Source organism: Bos grunniens, chromosome X, assembly GCF_055505025.1.
Source record: "Bos grunniens cultivar Pamir isolate PY7600 chromosome X, Bosgru_T2T1.0, whole genome shotgun sequence".
Classification (NCBI taxonomy): domain Eukaryota; kingdom Metazoa; phylum Chordata; class Mammalia; order Artiodactyla; family Bovidae; genus Bos; species Bos grunniens.
In genome coordinates this window covers 90,935,999-90,948,329 of record NC_141194.1, presented here as the reverse complement: position 1 = coordinate 90,948,329, position 12,331 = coordinate 90,935,999, and the positions used below count along the sequence as shown (strand labels likewise).

General features: G+C 41.3%; 1 pseudogene across 1 annotated transcript; it reads right to left on the bottom strand.

The window, feature by feature from the left end:
* Nucleotides 1–1,237: 1,237 nt before the first annotated feature.
* LOC147340904 (rho GTPase-activating protein 12 pseudogene) lies at nt 1,238–7,408 on the bottom strand (annotated as a pseudogene). Its single transcript, XR_015158685.1, has 2 exons — nt 7,399–7,408; nt 1,238–5,464 (listed from the first exon to the last, which is right to left on the bottom strand). The product of XR_015158685.1 is annotated as a rho GTPase-activating protein 12 pseudogene (transcript).
* Nucleotides 7,409–12,331: the final 4,923 nt, after the last annotated feature.

The following is a 12,331-nucleotide window of genomic DNA, read 5'->3' as shown; positions in this document are numbered from 1 at the left end:
GAGGAGAAGGAGACGACAGAGGATGAGATGACTGGATGGCATCACCGACTCGAAGGACATGAGTTTGGGTGAACTCCAGGAGTTGGTGATGGACAGGGAGGCCTGGTGTACTGCAATTCATGGGGTCACAAAGAGTGGACACGACTGAGCGACTGAACTGAACTGAACTGAAATGGTTAAAGGGTAAGCTCTGGAGACAAGTTGGCCTGAGTATTATTCCCAGCTCTACATCTTACTAGCCATGTGCTCTCAGGCAAGCTAATTTACCTAAGTTTCTACTGGGGCTTCCCTGGTGGCTCAGTGGTAGAGTCCACCTACCAATGCAGGAGATGCACATTCAATCCCTGGGTTGGGAAGATCCCTTGGAGAAGGAAATGACAACCCACTCCAGTATTCTTGACTGGGAAATCCCATGGACAGAGGAGCCTGACGGGCTACAGTCCATGGGGTTACAAAGAGTTGATTCAAATACAACTTAGCGACTAAACCACACACCACCACAAGCCTCTATTATTTCATTTGTAAAATAGGGATAATATCAGAACCTGCCTTACAAGTTGCTGTGAAGATAAAATGAAATATAGTGCAGGGAAAGTGCTTAGCACATAGTAGTTACTCTTGTTATTATGATTAAAGTCTCAAACTTTGTATTTAAAAAGCCAGATTTCCTGTGACCCCTTTCCACATAAAACGGCATTGTTTGCTGCCATATATTTCCTTTTTCACCTCTTGGCCGCATTCCCAAATCCTAATTATCTTTCCAAGGCAAATGTTCGTACCCAGAATCTCACAGTCTACCTAACATTATATGCACCTTCTGTCACACAAAACCAAGACCTCAGACAGGAGCAAACACATTTCAGCTGTCACTTGTTCTATCTTTATCCCATTTATTTTCACAGGTGATTACCACATTTTGGAATTCATCTGCAAGTCAGAGTAGTTCCTTGGCAGCAAGACGGAGCAGGCCTGAGACAGTGCTGGAAGCTGACCATGGAAAACTCATCACACTAAAGATGACAAAGGAGATACAGTCAAGCACACAATGCCTGGAGTCCAAAGCAAAATCACATCAATCACTAGAAGGGCCTGTGTTTGGGACTGATGGATAGGGGATGCTCGGTAGCAAGGGTTCTAGGGACAAGGAAACGAGGGAGAGTGAGGGAGCAGTAGTCTGGAATGAAGAAATATTAAAATGACTTCATCTCTTCCTCAGTGACTTGAGGCAAATCCATGATGATCTTAGAGTGTTTTTATTTTTATTTTCCCTTTATAAGGGAATTAAAATCCTCTCTACAAGGTATGTCCCCCTATGCCATGTAACTAGAAACTTTCACAGTCATAGATTCAATTCTTTAGGTTGAATGGGTATCCCTAAGATAACCTTTAGACATGTTTGTATTCCTGGGAACGATATATATGATTCCATTAGTATGAACTAGATGAGCAACTATTCTGTCACCTCGTTGTTGTTCAGCCATTCAGTCATGTCCAACTTTTTGTGACCCCATGGACTGCAGCATGCCAGGCTTCTCTGTCCTTCACCATCTCCCAGAGCTTGCTCAAACTCATGTCCCCTCAATCAGTGATGCCATCCAACCATCTCATCCTCTGTCCTCCCCTTCTCCTCCTGCCTTCAGTCTTTCCCAGCATCAGGGTCTTTTCTAATGTCAGCACTTCCCATCAGGTGGCCATAGTATTGGAGCTTTGACTTCAGCATCAGTCCTTCCAATGAATATTCAGGGTTGATTTCCTTTAAGATTGACTGGTTTGATCTCCTTGCTGTCCAAGGGACTCTCAAGAGCCTTCTCCAATACCACAGTTCAAAAGCATCAATTCTTCAACGTTCAGACTTCTTTTTTTTTTTTTTTTTTAATTTCAGCCTTTAATATCTTTTCTACTAAAAATCAAGCTGTCAAGACAGGAAAATATTATTGGTTTTATTATGACAAAACAAGTGAGAATTTTTAATTCACAGAGGATGAAAACACAAGACACTGATCTCACTGTACATACAATATTACAATAAGCTGTTAGCCATGGACTATTAAAACATTTAAGACTTCACATACACACATGTGTACTTTGAAACAAGAAACACAGGACAATTTTAATCTTTGGTATGTTGTAACTACCAAGAGAAAGAACATCACTGATTTGCATCTAATTGTTTTCCTGGCATACAATCACTGCACAGACCAGGCCTAGGGCATACTATATATTGTTATGAACATCTTTAGGCAAATATAAACATTCTCATTTGGGGGATTTTTCTCCCTGCCCAAGATAATCTGCTTTCCCATTGCTGTCAAATAGCTTAGTTTGTTATCAATTTAATAAGATCACAACAAACAATGCTTTTACTACAAAACTCAGGTGAGAGGTTTTTAGACAGGTCATACAAAAAATATTCGTTCCCAAGAAAACAAATCTGTAAATTGTAAATGTAATCCTAAGAAAAAGAGTCTTGGTTACAAACCATTCACTTTCAAATACTGATAAAGAAACAGAGTGGAGGGCGTGGGGGTGGGGATGGCACTGGTATGGTAGAGAGCAGAAAAGGTGTTGAAATGAGGGAGACATATTTGCCACAGGATATATCAGATTCACTTGATTTTTTTAAAATGAGGTATTATAAAAATGTGCCAGTAAATGCAAAAAGAAAACAAAATTAAAAACCAAAATGCACAATTTCCAACATAAAAAATCTCTAAAACTCTTACAGTTTTCTTTATTCGGATTAGACATTTCATTTATAGCACTTAATCTCGAAAAATACATTTTAAAAAATCTTCAGCAGACCATGCTCTCTGTAATAAAACCTTCCAAACCTTGTTTTATTATACAAACTGATCTACATTACTAATGTAAAAAAGAAATTCTCAGATTTAGCAACGTCATTTTCGATCTGACCTCCATGTAATTTATATATAGGTTTCCACTATTCATACTGCAGAGCTTGAATTCTGTAATACATTTTTCTAATGTATTCTGTACATATTAAATAATCTAAAAGTTTCCTCTTGTAGTTCATTTATCATTTAGCAAGTCTATTCAGCATTTTTCCAGTACCATTTGCATTACAGTGATTGCTGTAAATGTAAATAAAATCTAAAAGTGCACACAGTTAACTTCCTCAAATAACGGCCTATTTCTGGAGGAAACCTAATATTCATGGAGAAGAATTACCAGTATCGTGATTAGAAACAAGAGGTTAGAATGTACTCTGAGACTATACAACACAAGTATATACATAAGCTAAAAGACAGTTTTCAGCCTGAACTTGCATCAAAGAAAGTTCATTTCTCCACAGGGTCATACCAAGAACTCAATATGGCACTAGAGAGAATTAGGATTGCTAGCTACAAGTCGGAGAAGGCAATGGCACCCCACTCCAGTACTATTGCCTGGAAAATCCCATGGACAGGGGAGCCTGGTGGGCTGCAGTCCATGGGGTCGCTACGAGTCGGACACGACTGAGCGACTTCACTTTCACTTTTCACTTTCATGCATTGGAGAAAGAAATGGCAACCCACTCCACTGTTCTTGCCTGGAGAATATCAGGGACGGGGGAGGCTGGTGGGCTTCCGTCTATGGGGTCGCACAGAGTCAGACACGACTGAAGTGACTTAGCAGCAGCAGCTACAAGTCAGTGTAGTATAGACAGCACCCAAATACCCTGAACTGGCTTATGCTAAATTCAACTCTAGTATATCACAGCGTTTTAAGTACTATTAGTGTGCTGCTGTGTTACACAGTGAAGACAGCCAGCCTTCATCAAGGGATGCTGTCTGGGTTGTAATGGGTCCTAGCACTCAGACTGCCACTGCATGCAGAAATCCTGGAAAAGATATACACAGGTTTCGAAACAGACATACTTCACTTTGTTTTAAATGCCCAGGAGCATTTTAAAAATAACTGATTGTAAGTGTTGTTCTATCAAGTAATGAATCTATCAAATCGTGAAAAGAAATTCTTCGTTATCCAGTTTGAGGGGAAAAAAAAAATGTATTCCTACCAAATTACCCAGTGTATATGACTGGTTGGAATTGCAAGTTTTGATTTTTTTTACTGAAAGTCAGAGTGTGAAATGCAAACATTCAGGATAAAATTAATTCAAAAGCACCCACAGGTTTATGAACTTGTAACAAAGCAGCAAATAACACACATCCGGACCCTTCCATTCCCTTCTGATCCCTCAGAAAAGTCCAAAAGAAAAGAGTCACTGCTTGGTCCAAACATAAAATACTTCAGGTATGAGGATCTGGAATCTGATGAAATCCAGCTTCTATTTCACAGGTTGTCTTCAGTAAGTGTCAGTATCCAAAGACGGAATTTTTCTCGAGAAGAATTAATTCTATGATTTGATTCTGGTAGATGGTGTGGACCACTATGTTACCAGTCTCCTTCTCTGGCTTGAGCAGAGTGGGACCAAAAACAATCACTATTCTCTGATAGGTCATTCGGTTTTTCCCTCCATTTTCTATAACTCGTTTGAGATGTCTGAACAGAATCTGCATTGTGTCCTGATTTGATTTTGGCAACTGTTTGATCAGGTCCTTCACAGCAGAGACACGCTGTCACGGTTCTTGTTTAATTGCATTAACAAAATCATTAAAATGATTAAGTGTAAAGAGAGGTTCTGGTAATTCTCGAAAAAACATTTTGAGGGCTCCAGTGATGACATGAATATCTTCCCATTTACTATCCTTCAAGTCCAATTTCTCATCATGCTTGACTGCAAACCTCAGCTTCTGGATCACTGCTAGGTTGCCACTAACTCTGTAAATCCCATCAACATCCAGCCCATATTGCTCAACATGTTCAATATGTATAATTTCACAAATTTTGGCAATGTGCTATTCTCCCTCTGACACAGATCAGCAAGACTGGCTCCAAATACCTGATCTTTAATATAACCTTTTTCACGAACAGCTTGCAAAGTAGGGCATTGTGTAAGAAACTTCTTTAAGTTTTTCTTGTTTTTCTTCTGTTCTGAAGAATCTATAATAGATACTTTCACAGAATGCAATTTCTTTGGTTCCTTCTGGTCCTTTTCTTTATCATGCTTTTCAATTCCTGGTGAATCTGGTATCTCCTGTTTGATTGCTTCATTGGGTTCTACTGTCTGATTAGTAATAGTACTACTGAGAAGATTAAACCAATCATTTGTAACAGTGTCACTGTCAGACTGAATCAGCAATTCTGTTCCTTGATGGGTTTTCAGCTCAAATACATTCTTTTAGCTGGATTTATCTTTTGAAGCCATCTCGATGGTCACTCCCTTAAGGTCCGCTATAACTCTGCTTTGGACTGATTACTCTCAAACCAACTTGTGCTACTTCCTTGTATTTTGGTGAAGAGAAAAGATGAACCCTGCAAAATGGCCTAAGAAGACAACCAGTCTTTTGAACCTTTTTCCCATTTTCAGTAATTTTTGTTACATTTAATAATCCATCTCTCTCTCTCAATGACAAGTGTTAAGAGAAATATGGATTATTAAATGTAATGTTCAGTCTTCTTTATGGTCCAAATTCTCACATCCATACATGACTACTGGAAAAACCATAGCTTTCACTTATATGGACCTTTGTCAGCAAAGTGAGGAGTCCTAAAGGAATTGGACCCAGAGCTGAAAAGTTTTAGTTGGGAGTTTAGTTTTCAGTTCAGTTCATTTCAGTCACTCAGTTGTGTCTGACTCTTTGTGACCCCATGGACTGCAGCACACCAAGCCTCCCTGTTCACCACCAACTCCTGGAGCCTGCTCAAACTCATGTCAGTTTTGCCATCCAACCATCTTATCCTCTGTCACCCCCCTCTCCTCCCACCTTCAATCTCTCCCAGCATCAGGATCTTTTCAAATGAGTCAGTTCTTCGCATCAGGTGGCCAAAGTATTGGAGTTTCCACTTCAGCATCAGTCCTTTCAATGAATGTTCAGGACTGATTTCCTTTAGGATGGACTGGTTGGACATCCTTGCTGTCTAAGGGACTCTCAAGAGTCTTCTCCAACACTATAGTTCAAATGCATTAATTCTTCAGCACTCAGCTTTCTTTATAGTCCAACTCTCACATCCATACATGACCACTGGAAAAACTGTAGCTTTGACTAGACGGACCTTTGGTGGCAAAGTAACGTCTCTGCTTTTTAATATCCTGTCCTTTTCTTCCAAGGAGCAAGTGTCTTTTAATTTCATGGCTGCAGCCACCATCTGAAGTGATTTTGGAGCCCCCCCAAAAGTGAAGTCTGTCACTGTTTCCATTGTTTCCCCATCTATTTGCCATGAAGTGATGGGACCAGATGTCATGATCTTAGTTTTCTCAATGTTGAGTTTTAAGCCAACTTTTTCACTCTCCTCTTTTACTTTCATTAAGAGCCTCTTTAGTTCTTCTTTGCTTTCTGCCATAAGTGTGGTGTCATCTGCATATCTGAGATTACTTATATTTCTCCTGGAAATCTTTATTCCAGCCTGTGCTTCATCTAGTCCAGCACTTCTCATGATGTACTCTGCATATAAGTTACGTAAACAGAGTGACAATATACATCCTTGATGTACTCCTTTTCCTATTTGGAACCAGTCTGTTGTTCCATGTCCAGTTCTGACTGTTGCTTCCTGACCTGTATACAGGTTTCTCAAGAGGCAGGTCAGGTGGTCTGATATTCCCATCTCTTTCAGAATTTTCCACAGTTTATTGTGATCCACACAGTCAAAGGCTTTGGCATAGGCAATAAATCAGAAATAGATGTTTTTCTGGAATTCTCTTGCTTTTTTGATGACCCAACGAATGTTGGCAATTTGATCTCTGGTTCCTCTGCCTTTTCTAAATCCAGCTTGACCATCTGGAAGTTCATAGTTCATGTACTGTTGAAGCCTGGCTTGGAGAATTTTGAGCATTACTTTGCTAGTGTATGAGATGAGTGCAATTGTGCAGCAGTTTGAGTATTCTTTCACATTGCCTTTCTTTGTGTTTGGAATGAAAACTGATCTTTTCCCGTTCTGTGGCCACTGCTGAGTTTTCCAAATTTGCTGGTATATTGAGTACAGCACTTTCACAGCATCATCTTTTAGGATTTGAAATAGCTCAACTGGAATTCCATCACCTCCACTAGCTTTGTTCGTAGTGATGCTTCCTAAGGCCCGCTTGACTTTGCATCCCAGGATTTCTGGCTCCAGGTGAGTGATTATTTGTGTCGTGAAGATGTGGATTGGTTTTAGGAAAGGTCAAAACAAGAAGGCAGGCTCAACTTGTAGAACTTCTATGAGGGCTTAGAACATGCAAAGTAAACATAAAGGAAGAATAAGAGCCAGGAGTGAATGCACCATTGGATACAGAGCACTAGAGGTCCATTGACTTCCTAATCTCCCCATTCAGTGGACATGTATTACTTATTCTCTTACTTGACTTCATCATGGAAATGACTTGGTTGACCTCTTCTCTCATTCACAAAACTCTTTTCCCTGGAGAGTTACCTTTGACCTCTCCTTCTCCTTTATCTTCTCTATCAAAATAAACATGATGTTCTATTGAGTCTCTCTCAGAACTATTTTTTTCAAATCTCTCCCCTCCATTCCATTGCTTCTTTCACTGTCTTAATGTCATCCCTCATCACTTAGCACCAGAACACTACCATAATCCCTTCTTAACTACTACTTCTGCAAAACTCCTATCCCATGTCTACACTAACACCAGAGTATCTGAAGTCTTAAATCTAACCAAGTCTTTCCACTGCTGAAAATCCTTCTAGTACCCAAATGTCTTGGCCTTTGTCAATCGCTGAATACAAATAAGCCCACATTAATATACTCTTACCAAAGTCACAATAGCTCTCAACTTCTACCTGTTTGAATGTAGAAAGTTCAGCCTTTTACAGAATATTTCTAGAACCCCCGGGGTGCCTATAGGTGTCCATAAATCCTTCCTAGTCATCTCTTATTGATGCAGATGTCTGAGCCAGGATTCTGCAACCTGAGATCTATAAGGTGCCTAAGAAAAAGCACTTCAACCTGAAGTCTGTGCTGGCTGAAGTCACTATCACCTAGGGGCTCTGACCCTTAGAAACTCCTATGTGAGCTATGTGGCATATTATTTGAACACCCACTAGTAGAATGTGGCTACTACCACAGTTTCTGTCAAGCTAATTCCAAACATACACAGGTCAATAATAAAAGATGTCAGAAATAGGGGACCACTGCTGTTCATCCCATAGTTTTCAGTCTATGACAGGGCAAGTGACTACCCAGCCTTCCAAGCAGATATGACTACCTTCTGAGAGACTTTCACTGCAAACACCCACCCCAGAGGATCATCAGCCAGGCATTCCTTCTACCCTGTGAGACCAAATATGAGTGAGAAAACCCTTAGGCCAAATTCCCTTCCTCCCACCTCACAGAGAAGCTCATCTCAGGAATATCTCTTCCCACTCTGCTCATCTTCTAGGATGTGCATATTGTCCTGAGAACTGGTAAAAGTGCCAGAAGAATAGGGATGCTTTGGCTAAGAATTCACTCAGGATATCTATATACCAGAATGACATCCACAGCGGCTCAGTGGTAAAGAATCTGTCTGCCAGTGTAGGAGATGCAGGAGACATGGGTTTGATCCCTGGGTCGGGAAGATCCCCTGGAGAAGAAAATGGCAACCCACTCCAGTATTCTTGTCTGGTAAATTCCAATGGCAGAGGATCCCCATGGGCTACAGCTCATGGGGTCACAAAAAGTAAGACATGACTTAGCAACAGTATGCATGCATCTATATACCACATGCAGCTAGCCAAAGATGGAAACAAATTTAAGAACACCTACATACAAAATAATATTTGCCATACACTGCTTTAAGCATTTTAGTACCATGTAAGATAGAATATAGTGATAGAGAAGAGTGGAAAAGATAGAGGAGAGATAAAATAGAGAAGAGTGAAAAAGTTGTCTTAAAACTTAACATTCAGGGTGGCAGTCCTAAGATGGCAGAGGAATAGGATGGGGAGACCACTTTTTCCCTACAAATTCATCGAAAGATCATTTGAACGCTGAACAATTACTACAAAACAACTTCTGAACACTGGTGCAGGACACCAGGCACCCAAAAAGGCAGCCCATTGTCTTCAAAAGGAGGTAGGACAAAATATAAAAGATAAAAAGAGAGGCAAAAGAGTAAGGGATGGAGACCCATCCCAGCGAGGGAGTTGTAAATGAGGAGAAGCTTCCAAACACCTGGAAACCCTCTCACCAGTGGGTCTGTGGGGAGCTCTGGAATCTCAGAGGGCAACATAACCGAGAGGAAAAAATAAATAAATAAAACCCACAGATTACACGCCTAACCGCAACTATCAGTGGAGAAGTAGCCCAGACGCTTGTGTCGGCCAACAGCAAGCGGGGGCTGAACAGGGAGGTGCGGACTGCATTGCTTAGGGTAAGAACCAGGCCTGAATGCCCTGAGGGCAATCTGAAGGAGCTAACGTGAGATAGCAACCCAAACTGTGGGAGAGCCAGAGAGAGGAAAAAAAAAAAGAGGAAAGAGACAGAGAGTGAGAACTTTCCCACAAGAAGTTCTAACCTAAGGCACTGCAGGGCTGCTCACAGAACAAAGGACTGAGCGAATACCAGAGGAGAGCTAGCCAGCTGAAGACCGGCCCATTCCCCGCCAGAGGCAGGGAGGCAGGTGGGCAACAGCCAGAGCTGGAAGGCGAGGGGCAAACTTGGCCCCGGAGATGGCATCCTTTACCAAACTTCGAGCAGGCTCCCAGTTGCTAACCAAGTCTTCCTGGGATCCTGAACGGTTGACATCCACCAGCAGGGTCACAGCCAGAGATCATCTCCCCAGAAGAGACACACAGCACACCTGAGACGGCACTCCCACTGCACACCCAGGAAACCGAGTGGCTGGGACAGTGGAGGTGATAAGATGCACTGTCCCACCTGGGGAGAGTGCACTACTCACCAAGCACCTGGTCACCTGAACTCCTCGGACCTGGGAAGGGTACAAAACACAGGCCCAACAGAGTCTGTGCCTTTGTGGAGTACCCGAGAACCTGAACCTGAATGGCTTAGACCTGGGAAGTGCATGCAACCCAGGGATGGCCTTAGACAGTTTCCCTGCAGAGCAACCTGGAACCTCAGCAGTGCAGACCAGGAAAGCACACACACCATGAGCAGGGGCAAACCCAGTGTGGCCCAGACATGGAAAGCACTCTGCACATGCCAGTGATATTTGTTTGCAGTGTTCCTCCCTCCCAGCAGCACAATTAAACAAGAGAGCCTAAATAAATGACCACCTTTGCACCCTTGTGTCAGGGAAGAAGTTAGATACTGAACAGACTTGCAAACAGAGGAAGCCAAAATAAACAAAGAAGACAGAACCGCTTTGGAAGTGACAGGTGTAACAGATTAAAACCCTGTAGTTAGCATTGGCTACACTGGAAGGGACCTATAGACCTCGAGAAGAAGTATAAGCTGGAACAAGGAATTATCTGAAACTGAACTGACCCCACACTGGCCTTAGCAGCTCCAGGGAAATTCGTAGATATATTATACTATTATCATTTCTTTTTTAAGTTCTTTATTACTCCTTTAATTTTCATTTTTAAAACCTTCTATTACATAGCAAAAAAAAAACACATTGTTTTTAAAGCAAATTTCTTATATACATATTTATATAATTTTTGCGATTTTGTTTTGTTTTTTTAATATTGTATTTTTGAGAGTATAACGTCTACTGTAGATTTTTAATCTTTGCTTTTTGGTATTTGTTATCAATTCTGTATTTTTAAGAATCCAATCTTCAGTACCCCTTTTTACTTAGGAGTGTGATTACTGGCTTCACTGCTCTCTCCCATTTTGACTCTCCTTTTTCTTCCCCAGGTCACCTCTATCTCCTCCCTCCCCCTTCTGTTCTCTACTTAACTCTGTGAATGTCTTTGGGTGTTCTGGGCTGTGGAGAACACTTAGGGAACCGATCACAGGCTAGACTGGTCTCTCTCCTTTTGACTCATCCTCCTCTCCTCCTGGTCACTTCTATCTTCTTCCTCCTTCTCTTCTCTATAGAACTCTGTGAAACTCTCTAGATGTTCAAGACTGTGGAGAGCAAATAGGGAATTAATTACTGGCTAGACTGTTCTATCCCCTTTTGATTCCCTCTCTTCTCCTTCTGGTCACCTCTATCTCCATCCTCCCTCTTCTCTTCTCCATGTAACTCTGTGAATTTCTCTGGTTGTCCCCTACTGTGGAGAATCTTTTCACCATTAACCTAGATGTTTTATCATTGGTGCTGTATGGATGAAGAAGTCTTGAGGCTACTGTAAGAAAAAGACTGAAAGCCAGAGGCAGGAGGCCTAAATCCAAAACTTGAGAACACCAGAAAATTCCTGACTCCAGGGACCATTAATCGACAAGAGCTCATCCAAAAGCCTCCATACCTACACTGAAACCAAGCTCCACCCAAGAGCCAAAAAGTTTCAGAGCAAGACATACCAAGCTAATTCTCCAACAATGCAGGAACATAACCCCAAGCACAAAAATACAGGTAGCCAAAAGTCACACCAAACCTAGACACCTCAGAACTCACTACTGGACACTTCATTGTACTCCAGAGAGAAGATATCCAGCTCCACCCCCCCATAACACTGATGCAAGCTTTCCTAACCAGGAAACCTTGACAAGCCACTCATCCAACCCCACCCACAAGGAGGAAACTCCACAATAAAGAGGAACCACAAACTTCTAGCATACAGAAAGACAACCCCAGACACAGCAACCTAAACAAGATGAAAAGGCAGAGAAATATTCAACAGGTAAAGGAACATGATAAAAGCCCACCAAACCAAACAAAAGAGGAAGAGATAGGGTGTCTACCTGAAAAATAATTCAGAATAATGATAGTAAAAATAATCCAAAATCTTGAAAACAAAATTGAGTTACAGATAAATAGTCTGGAGACAAGGATTGAGATGATGCAAGAAAAGTTTAACAAGGACCTAGAAGAAATAAAAAAGAGTAAATCAATAATGAATAATGCAGTAACTGAGATCAAAAGCACTCTGGAGGTAAACAACAGTAGAATAACAGAGGCAAAAGATAGGATAAGTGAGGGGGAAGATAGAATGGTAGAAATAAATAAAGCAGAGAGGAAAAAAGAAAAAAGAATGAAAAGAAATGAGGACAACCTCAGAGAATTCTGGGACAATGTGAAATACCCCAACATTCAAATTGTAGGACTCCCAGAAGAAGAAGACAAAAAGAAAGGGCATGAGAAAATACTTCAGGAGATAATAGTTGAAAACTTCCCTAAAATCGGGAAGGAAATAGCCACCCAACTCCAAGAAACCCAGAGTCCCAA